Below are 12,555 nucleotides of genomic sequence, written 5' to 3' on the forward strand. Positions count from 1 at the left end.
GTCCCCACCTACCAACATCCCTTAAAAATTTATATTATTTTATTGAAAAATCTGTAGTTATTTAAACATCATGAAGATAAGGAAGTTTTGCATTTTAACTATATGGAAAAATACTCTTCTCTTTGCATGCTATCCTTTGCCAAAATTTTGTTTCTATATCCCAAACCGTTTGTAAGATACAGGTGAGATGTTGTGGCACGATCTGAACCAAGTCCATTTCATACAATCCATTTTGCCGAGATCTCCTCCCAAGTTTAAAGACTAGTTCAATACATTAGCTGCGTTTCGTTTGCAGAAAGTATGCAACACAAACAAAACGCAAATTCATAGCAATCCTTGTTTTCCCATCCAAACTATTCAATTTTTTGCAATAGTTTACTTAATATAAAAACATCACAATTCTGGTTTTTAACAAAATGACAGACGTTACTTCATTACGAACCTGCCGAATGAGGTGATTAGACGAGAGAGAATCTGTTTTACTCAATAGTTTGAGAAAGACTCCAAACCTCGACATTCTGTTTCGTCTCACGTTAACTGGCGTTCTCTGTGGCTTCCCGTCTTGCAGGCTGTGGTGGTACTCGCCATGTACGAGGTTTGTCCGGAAAATACGTATAAAAGTTGAATAATAACTATTTTACAATTATTCAGGTATTACAATATGGTCTCCTTCGAAGTGCCCACCCTGAGAGCGATACACTTCTGCCAACGGCGTTTCCACTGTTGATAACATTGCTGAAAGTCTTCAGTTGTGTTGTCGTTCGGTTGCCGTGTCGCTTCCGGCTCGGTGGCTTCCACATTTCCCGAGTGCCACCCCCGAAGCACCATATTGCATTTCGGGAACGTGAAGAAGTCACACGAGGCTAAATCGGGTGAATAAGGTGGGTGGTCTGTCACGGTGATTGAGCTTCGGGCCAAAAACTCGCGCACAATGAGCAACGTGTGAGCGGGCGCATTGTCGTGATGAAGGATCCATCTGCCCCCTTTTGCCAACTCCGGTCGAACTCCAGCCACACGAGCTCTGAGACGTGTCATAACTTTGACGTAAAAATGTCCCTTCACTCTCTGGCCGGGAGGGACACATTCCTTGTAAACAATGTCCCTAGAATCAAAGAAAACAATCAACATAGTCCTCACATTGGACCTCGATTTTCGCAACTTTTTTGCTCTCGGTTCTCCAGCTAGTTTCCATTCCTCGCTTTGAGATTTGAGCTCCACATCGAATTCGTAAAATCAGGACTCGTCTCCAGTGATGACTCAGTCGAGGAAGTCCCCTCGTTCCTCTGCTTCCAACCAATCCTCACAGCACTCGACCCTCTTCGCTTTCTGTTCTGGCATCAAGAGCTTCGGTATGATTTTCGCACACAATTTCTTCATTTCAAGTTTTTGTGCCAGGATTTCGTGAACGATTGTTTTGGGGATTGACAGCTCGTCAGCAATCATTCTGACCATCAATCTACGGTCTTTAAGAACACGAGCCCGAATTCGTTCAACATTTGCATCGGAACTCGATGTCTACGGGCGTCCCGGGCGAGGGCCACCGTTCACTACTTCTCGGCCATCCCGGAACCTTTTTAACCAGTTGTTCACGGTCGGTTCCTTCGGAGACTTGTCTCCGTAAACTTGTTTCAGACACTCAAAAATCTCACAGCCATTCTTGCCTAGCTTTGCAAGAAACTTGATGTTGACGTGCTGTTCCTCAGAGAGAGCTCCAGGCCGACGACAGGTGAAAAAGGGTGACTGTCACAACAAGCTGCCGCACACGCAGAGTGCTCCGACTCGGACTGAGCGTTGATGGGATTGATTACAGCAGTAGTCCCACCTGGTGGTGACTGCAACTTTTAACAAAGACATTCTTGAACTTTTATACGTATTTTCCAGACAAACCTCGTAATGTAGTTGAAGCACAGATAGGCCCATCCTCTTCTGGACATGACCTTTATAACAGCAATCCATAGCCTTCCATATAAAAAAAATTACCGATTTTGTTACATCTTTAAGTAATACACATACAAATTTTAACTAGTGTACATTATATTTAGAAAATAAAATACTTCCCACGTGAGTTTATAAGTGATACACAAATCATTTTATTCAGAAAATTGCAAATTTTATAAAGAGATAAAAATCTGAAAATGTGGGAACAATTTTTTTTTTCCATTATACCTCCCCTTAAATGTGCCTGTCTGCAACTTAGTGTGTTATTATGGTAAGTAGCAATCTCTCTTCCGAGACTTTATATTCCTACCTGGAATTTCCATTGTTTGATTTCACTTAATATTATTTTTTTAAGAACCTCTTCACATCATCTGTAAAATTTAATGAAACAGAATTACGAGGTTCTTGTTGCCTACCTCTGATTTATCTCTAGCACCTGAAGGACCATCTATCGAGATTGGTAATTTTATTGCTTGCTGCCTGGAAAAATTGTGGCAGTAACAATATCCCTAGCGAACCTTCACCGAGGGTTTTGGAGAGAGAAGAAATGACAGTTGTCTAGTGGAACCAGGCTCATTGTCAAAATACCAATCCCAAATGTCATCAAAGCAACAATCCTGAATGGCAAGTCAAAAAGGAAGCGTGCCATTTGATTTCAAAAGACTGGAGCAACCTATTCATCTTGCATTCGTAATGACCATTGAATCCCAAGTCAGTCGTTTTAGGTACATGTAGGCTTTTCGAACAGTCAATTATATGAAACTTCCCGGCAGATTAAAACTGTGTGCCCGACCGAGACTAACTCGGGACCTTTGCCTTTCGCGGGCAAAGGCAAAGGTCCCGAGTTCGAGTCTCGGTCGGGCACACAGTTTTAATCTGCCAGGAAGTTTCACATCAGCGCACACTCCGCTGCAGAGTGAAGATCTCATTCTGGAGTCAATTATATGTCGCACACTCAAAAGTGTCTGCCAAAAAAATTGTTATTGCGAAAGACAAAGACAAAAATGCTCTGTGTTCAAAAGTATACCAACAAACTTCAAATTTAATTACTGCACAAAGAATCCTCGTCTTTCATTATTTTGCACATGCAAATGTGTGTGCTTCACATGTGTACATACTCCAAAAGAAAAAGAGCCATCGCAACGCATGCTGGGCACAGCTCATGTTGAATAAAATCTGCTACCAGCCACAATCAAAGGTGGGTTATTTAGATCGCAGCCATTTTCAGTCTTACGCCTATCTTTAAGTAATCATACCTTATAGGTTATAAATTCTGTTTTCAAATGTAGTACACATTTTGAATGTGTGAGTTTATGTCTCGTCTGCAGGTAACAACATTTTTAGTGGCATTAATGTGTGGAAATCTGAATATGGCGGTGCAAGTGAATACTTTGGTGAGAAATGCTCAATTGTGATACGGATATTCCATCTAACAGTGAACAATTAAATCTAATCGAACGTCACAACATGAAACTGAATGTACAGTCATTTGAATATCAGCATACGTACAAAACTGGTCCTGATTTAAATAAACCATCTCAAACAGTGATGACAGATTTTGTGTGTTCCCTTTCCTTATTTGCTGAAACTGCCCAAAGAACATTTATTTTCTTACCAGGTAGCGCACTATTGCTGTTTATAGAAGCCACTTGACACCAATTTCTCTTGATCCCAGTCAGTTCAACATAAGGACTGATACTTCGTGATTTGGTACTTTTGCCACTTTGTAATGCACTGTCACCCTTGGGGGTTAACCGAAGTGTCCGATTCCACCTGTCAGCTTTGACCCATGACAAAGATGATGGCGCAGAGTTTAGTTTGTGAGAGTGGCGTGCTTGCATGTGTTTCGTTTTGATATGATTGGTGATGCTCTCTGGTGGTGTGTTTATGTGTTGTGTATTAGGTCATGCTTTTGGTTCAGTGTGTGTGTTTATAGGCAGCGCATTGTTGTGGTCGATGGTTCTCTCTGGTAGTGTGTTTACGGTTAGCGTGTTATGCGGCATATGGGGTTCATTTGCATGGTAGCATTGCATATGTGTGGTATCGGTTGTGACTGTGCTTTCAGCGGAATATTTTTCAGTGAGTGAACAATTTTGGTTTTGTTATGTCGATGTTATTGTAGTTTTGTTAGTCGTGTGTGAATTTTTGTAAATCGCTTTGTTTATGTCTTTGCTAGGTGTTGATATGACTGACAAGGTGAACAGTTTAGGTTGTCGTCGATGATGGGGGACAGTGAATTGTCTCCAATAAAACTTCAGCTATTCGGCCTGTTGGCTGATGTTGTGAAGTGTTCAGTTTCTCGTGAAGAAATCAGGCTTACTAAAGTTCTGGTGTCTCGGCTAAGGGACAGCTATATGTGGAGATGTCTTAGGGATAACAGGTCAAGAGAATTGGTCAATTTTAATTTTCTAAGTTTTTTTTTTTTTTTTTTTTTTTTTTTTTTTTTTTTTTTTGTAGGATTAAGTGTGGTGGTGGTGAAAGTTGAGACTTATGTTGTGTCAGTAGTTGCTGTTGACCTATATAGGTCAAGGGAAGTGTTTGATTCCAGTGTTTTTAGTTGATTTTGGGAAGGTTGTGGTTGTTTTATTTTACTGTTTTTGTCGTTCAGTTTAGCAGCGTGTGTTTATTTTTAGTTTGCCCCCACCCAAATACCCCCAAGTTCCCTCGCTTGTCCTGTTAGTTTCATTATACTTTTGGAGGAATATGTATTTGATGGTTTTTTGATCTATTTTTGTGTTTGTCATTTTTATGTAATGACGTCATGGTCGCAATATGGGAGTTGTCGTGAATGGTCATTTCCGCCATATTGGTGACGTCATTGGTCAAAGCAGATGGGTGGAATCTGACATTTCTGTAAACCAACCCTTGGCACACTAAGTTGTTTGGCTGTGGCAGCCATTAAGTTGCCTGCCTGGACAGGTTCTATAGCTTTTGCCCTTTATTTGCGCCTGTAATTTCTACTGGTTCTCATTCCTGGAAGAAGGTGCTCCAGTTACTGACCACACCAGACATTGGAACCCAAATTCACAAGCATAAAATTCCAATAGGAATTCTTAATGTAATTAATTTTGGTCACATATGTTTTGAACTCAAACCATAAATAAGACCCTGGAGCCAATCACTGTTAGGTGGTATGAAAGACTGGACCATGACAATTATTACCAGTCTTCTATACCTTACCTTAAAATTAACAGATGGGAATGATGATATTTTTAAAGAGTCTTCTGTTCTTAATATACATTAATGACTTGCCATTCTATATTCACGAAGATGCAAAGCTGGAACTTTTTGCCAATGATAAACTCTAGTTATCACACCCAACAGACAAGAATTAACTGGTGAAATTGTAAATGATGTTTCTCAGAAAATCATTAAGTAGTTCTCTGCAAATGGGCTCTCATTAAACTTTGACAAAACACAATACATACAGTTCCACACAGTAAATGGAATGACACAATAACTCCAGACTTCGATCAGAAATTGGTAGCTAAGGCAGAATATTCTAAATTTCTAGGTGTATGCATTGATGAGGGGTTGAACTGGAAAAAACACATGGGAGATCTGCTGAAACGTTTGAATTCAACTACTTGTGCTATCAGGGTCATTGAAAATTTTGGCGATATACATCTCAGTAAATTAGCTTACCACACCTATTTTCATTCTCTGCTTTCGTATGGCGTCATATTCTGGGGTAACTCATCACTGAGTAAAAGAGTGTTCATTGCACAAAAGCGTGTAATGAGAATAATTGCTAGAGCTCATCCGAGATCATCCTGCAGACACTTATTTAAAGAGCTACAGATCTTCACTGTGGCCTCACAATATATATATATATATATATATATATATATATATATATATATATATTCACTTATGAAATTTGTTATTAACAATCCGAACGAATTCAAAAGTAATAGCAGTGTACATGGCTACAACACTAGGAGAAAGGATGATCTTCACTACTCAAGGTTAAGTCTAACTTTGGCTCAGAAGGGGGTAAATTATGCTGCCACAAAAGTCTTTGCATCTTAAGTCTGACAGATAGCCATATAGCATGTAAAAGGAAATAAGAATTTCTTAATGGCAACTCCTACTCAGTAGATGAATTTTGGATATAGTAAGTGGGTAATTTCCCCAACAGCCACAAAAAATAAATAAATAAAAAGATTAAGTGTCATGTAATATTTTGTGTAATGTAATATCTTGTATTGACACCTTTTATTAATCTGATACGTTCCACATCATTACGAAGTGTCGTATTCATGATCTATGGAACAAGTACCAATCTAATCTAATCACTGATATCTTGTTGTTCAACTGAGGAAGAAAATACCAGTGTTAGCCACGAAGGAAAAAGTAAGCAAGCAGCCAAACACTGGTATTACCAACAGCCAAAAGAACATACCTAACACTGGTATCGTGTACTTCAGTTCATCTACGAATTAAGTATTGCGAAGAAAACTATAACTCTTCCATTGGTATCCTGTAGGTCAGATGACATTACCTATTGTGGAGGAAACCACAAACACAGTATCTCATTTCCGGTCACATGAATATTAACTGATGGGCAGAAAATGACACTTAACACTGGTATCCTATACAGATCAACTGAAAAATACGATATTAGTGTTACCCCCAGCAAAAAGAATGACAAACCTGACGTAAGTGTCTTATTTATTACGGCACTGCAGTAAAGTAAATGGTACACAAATTCCTTAAAACAACAAATGAAACACACACACACACACACACACACACACACACACACACATTCTTCCTTTCTTTTAAGGGTACATTCATTCATTCAAATTTAGAACTTGACACTTCGTTTCCCAAGCTCTGCAATTTACTATTGAATTTAACTGAATTTTATCTGATCCTGTAAGATTACATTGTGTACAGTAAATGTACATGTAATACAGGACGTGTCAAAGTAGTAACATTCATTATCACTTATTTTTCTACCCCTTTAGCTTTTATTACATAATTGATAATGAATAACAAACTTTTTCAATGTGAGAGTAAGTTTCTTCGGAAAGTTGTCAAGTACACTACGTTGCACTTTTTAGACAGACTTCTTAGTAGACTGATACCAGAGTACTGGGGTCCTGTTCTAGCATTGCCAGTCGGTGGGGTATGCTCCGTACTTCATTCTTCCTTCTTGTATTGTGGGTGTGCACACTAGCATTTGTAATCCAGTCCTCACTACCTTTTGTCATGTGCATTATTGTTTTGTATATATACAATGATGAAGTTAAGATACCTAACTTCTTGAAGCAGTTAGGTCTTTCTACTTAAAATGGTCCTAATTGCTTTTTTTTGTAATGTGAACACTCGTTTTGTCTATTAGGCTAAGGCCAGTCACCTGCCCCATCCTTGTGAAACTAGACCAGTAAGAACGTAACTGCCTCTCTAACCTATACGGTGTTGTTCTTAAACTGCACTGCTGTACATGTACAACACCCTTGCAACAATAATCCACCAATAAATAAAACAAAGAATGTTCACCATAATGTTGGGTTATGTTAATTATTTTTAGCTACCTTTTCCACAGTGGACCATTTCACAATACACTCGAGGCAGGTGGATTTGTAGAGGAAATAAAGAATTAGGCACACGCAAGCTTAGTTAACAACCAGTTATCAGAATATGAGAAATGTACTAGAGCACAAACTGCATCAGCTTTTTTAGGGACAGCAAAGAGATAAGCCCATCAATTACAGTGCATACAGAGGTGTTTAAACAGGCATTCTTCCCACAATCACAACTGGAATAGGAAGAAGGCCTGATACCTGGTAAGGTAGGAGGTACCCTCTGCCATGCACCTGTGTATACTAGTGACAAAGAGCTCCACCTTACTGGCGAGTGTCAATGCTGAGACAATACACCGTTTCAAAGAATGTCTTCTAGCAACGACAAAAAGCCATGGTATTTAGATATTTCCAAATGACCAGAAACCTGAGGTTTTCACGACACTTGTCACTTTTCTCTAGCAACAGAAAGTGACTGGAAACAGGAAAATGTGTATGAACTTTGCATAACTAAGAACCATTCTTGTTAATTTCTCAACTAATTTTAAGTCAAACGGATGTATGACAAATACAAACTCTTTGAAGTTATGTACCAAGATGATACTGCACGTCCTGATAGAATACGCAAGTCCAACTACTGCTATCACATATTTCATCGGAGTGTTGGTAATAATGTACTGGGTCATTCCATGTTAAAGAGACTTTGTGACAAAAAAATTAAAATGACAATATTACAAATATAACCTTAAAAATGCCAAGTTAAAAGTACATTTGTTCATTGCAAAATAATCATGAATATGAAAAAAATAAATTTCTACCTTCACTAAGTGTTTAAAGTGCACTACTCTATGGCACCACAGAGGTATGCTTTATGCTATTTCCAGATGAGTATTAGTTGTGTTATCTATGGCTGATTGTTCTATTGTTGCAAAGAATATTGAAGTCAACATTGTTATAGCTCATAATAATTAGTTTTGTTGAAGTAAGCTAATTGCATTTCTTTATTTTGTTAGTTTTATAACATATATGCAGCTTGTAACACCCGTAACAAAAATGATACAAAAGTTTAATTTGTAATCTAGTAAATTTGTTCTGTACAATACCTTTCTGTAAAAGTGAGGTTATGCACATGTTTTACAATATCATACCATTACATGGCATTTTGAAATCTTATTTAACACTCTTAGAGCTGTTACGGGTGTCACTAATTTTCGTTTCGGGTGTTACTTAACACATGCATAACACCCGTAATTTGAATTGGAAGGTTTAATGCCACCTTCATCTTTAGTAGGCCTAGGCCCTACATTTAAATTATAACCAAAGGGTATTATTATGAATGAAAAAAGTTTTTAACTATGTTTATTACATATGAAAACAGTTTTAAGCATGAAAACTAAAATTTTTATTCCTCTGCATACATTTTTTAAGCACTACCCTACATTATAAAAGTTAATTAGAGCATTAACCTGACTCAACTGATGTTCTCCTAAAAAGTTAATTAAGCCCAAAATTCTTTACATATAGTTTATATTTTCCATTATAACTTTTCCAAGAACAATATTTATAACCTCAGTTTTAAATTTTACATAGGCCCAGTAAACTGCTTATTGAGGCAAATTCTAGTCATTCATAAGAGCCTATGTTTAACAATGTACTGTGCTGGGCAGTTCAAAAATAAATATACTTTGTCCAATCTATGTTATTTTGAGAGAGACTTTGGATTGACAGTCTAGTGGAATTTTTTTGCCAGTTCACATGGTAAAGGCGCCATGGATGGCATTGGAGGTGTGCTGAAGAGGAGCATGTGGACATGCTGTTAGATCTAGGAAAATTATTATTAACAACACAATTGAGTTTTATGACTACACTCTGAAGAATTTTTCTAAATTTAAGGTACTATGGGTTGATAAGATAGGAGCATAACATTCCTATTTTGGATGAAAGGTGGAAAAATTTACAAGCGATTCTTCAAATCCAGGGCTGACATCACTTTTGGCCTTATAACACAACTGATTTGCTGGTTTCAAAAACAGCAGAGTCATTAATGACAAGGGTGTCATTATTTCTGACGACGCCAAAGTTAAAACATTACATGCAAAAAGATGCATAAACTTCTATGAAGTGTGCAGTTCTGATGATTCTGATCAGGAGACTGCTTCACTATCTGAATCACAAGACAATATTGGAAGTGCTTGTGAGTTAAGCCTAACTAATAAAATTGAAAAGTCTGATTTAAAATTTGGGTTATTTGTCTTGGTTGACATTGCAAGTGATAAAAAGAAGCCAACCCTATCCAAAAGTCAGTACTGTTACTTGGGAATCTGCCAGAGTGAGGTTGATGAAGAGGAGGATGTGAAAATAATCTTTCTGAAGTCAGTAGGAAAAACTAAAACACTTTTTAAACTAGATGAAACTGATGTTTGTTTTGTGAAATTCAGTCAAGTACTATCTAAGGTAACACCAGAAATCAAACAACAAGGTAACCGTTCGTACTTTGAGTTCAATTTTGAGTTGGATGTTGCTGAAAAAGATTATTAAATGAAGTTTTTAAACCTATCAATAATAAGAAAACATTTTTGTCATAAATTTATTAGGCCTACAAAATTAGGTTAATGTAAGCAATGATATCTTGGCCTAGTTGTACTATAAAATTGTAACAAAATTTTTTGTGTGATAAATAGCTTTATCCTTCAAATATGTTTTCTTAAGCACATACTTTTATTCCAAATAAACTACAGTACTTCTTTTACTTTGATGCAATTGTAAGAGGTAGATTTATTCCTCAAGAATCAAATCTGATGCATCTATGTAACACCCGTAACATTTAATGTAACACCCGTAACAGAAAAAAATATATATACTGAGTTATGATGTCCAAAAAAATAAAAATTTATATTTCAAAATAAAATTTGGGGCAATACCTCTTAACAGTTGTTTTACAAGAATAAAAGCTTCATCAAGTTTGCAGAAATTAGAGAGTTCCCTAACTCATAACAGGGGCCAGGTCTACTTTTGGTAACACCCGTAACACTACTTTTTTGATTAATAACCAGGAGAATAATAAAACAATTCCAGTATCAACATTTGTCACACGAAATATAATGTAAGCCTTAAAAGTTTTCAGTATTAAATTCAATAAATATTATTCCTTACATTATTTTTCCTAATTTTAAGGTGTGTACATGTAACACCCGTAACTATGGAATTGCCCTACTGCAAAATTGTGACTTGATAACTAAATTTGTAAGCCAACGATTATCTTCCTGTGTTGTCACGCAAATATTAAACTAGCAATATGAAATATGCAGTGAACTACTTGATAAGCTTAAGGAATTTGCTGATTTGCTCACAGTACTGGTATATAGGCACTAGTCACTTTCTAATTTACTCGACCAAGTTTTGATGTCATATGTGTGAACAGCATTCAAATATTATGTCAGCTTACTGTTAATACTGTATACAGACAGTTTCTAGGTTTCTCATGCTTTTGTTCCATATATCTCGTCCATTCTGCATCCCTGATGGAACTCATTTTCGATGGGAGCTAGGGAACACGTTGAAAAAAATAACGAATGAAAAGGGACGCGTTCTCACCTTATAAACAGGAGCGAAATCAACCAGTGGGTCTTCCTTCCCGGCAACACGAGGAAGCGACAAATGGGCTAATAATTAACGTTCACCAATGTTCACTTCCTGGAATAGGGTCGTGTTCACAGGAACTGTTGACATAAGAAGAGGCACTAGAATCTTCATTACCACATACACCAAGTAAACTGAACATTTTAACACAAATTAGTGTGTTATGACAAATCATTCACGATTCTTACCAATTCATGTAACTGCCGTAACTATAAATTGCCAGTAGACATTTAAGTATCACAATTTTGTTTTGAATTTTATCGAGCACATCCGACCACACACGCTTACAAGACGTAAATTATCGTCAAGCCAGTCACGAGCGTAGCACTTCTGGTCTAATGAAGCAGGGAATATAATCTGTCCGCTGTCGGCTTTGACCAATAACGTCAATCGTCATGCATTAGTCAGAGATAGTAATGTCTTCACTTCGAGGCATAGATAATAAAACAGTTCTGTGTCCCGGATAAGCGCTATCATTGTACATTAAAATAATTATTCGTAATGATATTGAGGTAATTTGGAGTATTAGTTTGTTATTGTAGAAAAAATTTTAGTGTCTTATTTTCGTTTATAGGAATGGACTTGTTTGTTTGTGGGTATGGAACTTTCGTTACTGTCTGTCTAGGTGAGCTTCGGTTATTCCTCGATATTTCCGTGTGGTAAGTTCACTTTTCCATTTGCTTCTTTCACTGTATTTCACTATTTTGACATATTTCACTGTTTTATTCCACCAATATGTGTATTTTCGTGTTGTAAAGTACGTAATAGAAATTTCTCAGCTGTCGATCTTCTTTCGTTTCCCAGCACTAGTATCAGTACGACATTTTCGAATGTGTACTTGCTATATTAAAGGCTAAACCCCCGGCACAACTAAAATTTCTATCATGTACTTCACTTCGCATTAACACTGACGACACAACGAAAATTTGTATCCCATCCTTCACTTCGCCTTTAACTGACACTATATATGTCAATTGGCGAGCAAGATACAAATGTTGCGTATAGCTATATAGCTCAAGTAACGAATGGGATACCATTAGCTTCCAAGGCAACAAGGAAACTGTACCCCAAAGTGAAGTACGGGATACAAATTGTACATGTGTCGTTTTCTTGTCTCCGTGTAGTACAATTGAGGTACAGTTGCGAATGTAGCGTACGTCTATTTCCACCGTTTCGTCACCAGTGTACATATATAGAGGTCAACGGAAGTCTGGTATACATATATTACATACGTAGGTCCTTCTGTCATCAGTGGTACTGATATGTACATAAGAAAAGACTGTTAGTAATAGACTAAATAAACAACACATCTACAATTTGTATCCTGTATTCCACTTAGGGTTTACTGAAAAGGAGGATACATCGTTCAAGTGAAGAACAGGACAGTAATGCTGGTGAAAACGAGGAAATCGACTTATGACAAACTCGTATTCCGTACTGTACTTAA

At 37.2% G+C, this 12,555-nt stretch overlaps 1 long non-coding RNA gene across 2 annotated transcripts in view; it reads right to left on the bottom strand.

Moving 5' to 3' along the window:
• LOC126427075 (uncharacterized) overlaps positions 1–11,502 on the bottom strand; it is a 117,614-nt gene extending 106,112 nt beyond the window's left edge. For both annotated transcript variants that reach the window (XR_007576522.1, XR_007576521.1), the window contains exons 1-2: positions 11,297–11,502; positions 11,064–11,188 (exon numbers count right to left, since the gene is read on the bottom strand). This is a non-coding gene — a long non-coding RNA (uncharacterized LOC126427075). The remainder of the gene's footprint in view (positions 1–11,063; positions 11,189–11,296) is intronic.
• Positions 11,503–12,555: the final 1,053 nt, after the last annotated feature.

The sequence above is a fragment of the Schistocerca serialis genome, chromosome 11 (genome assembly GCF_023864345.2).
Source record: "Schistocerca serialis cubense isolate TAMUIC-IGC-003099 chromosome 11, iqSchSeri2.2, whole genome shotgun sequence".
NCBI lineage: Eukaryota > Metazoa > Arthropoda > Insecta > Orthoptera > Acrididae > Schistocerca > Schistocerca serialis.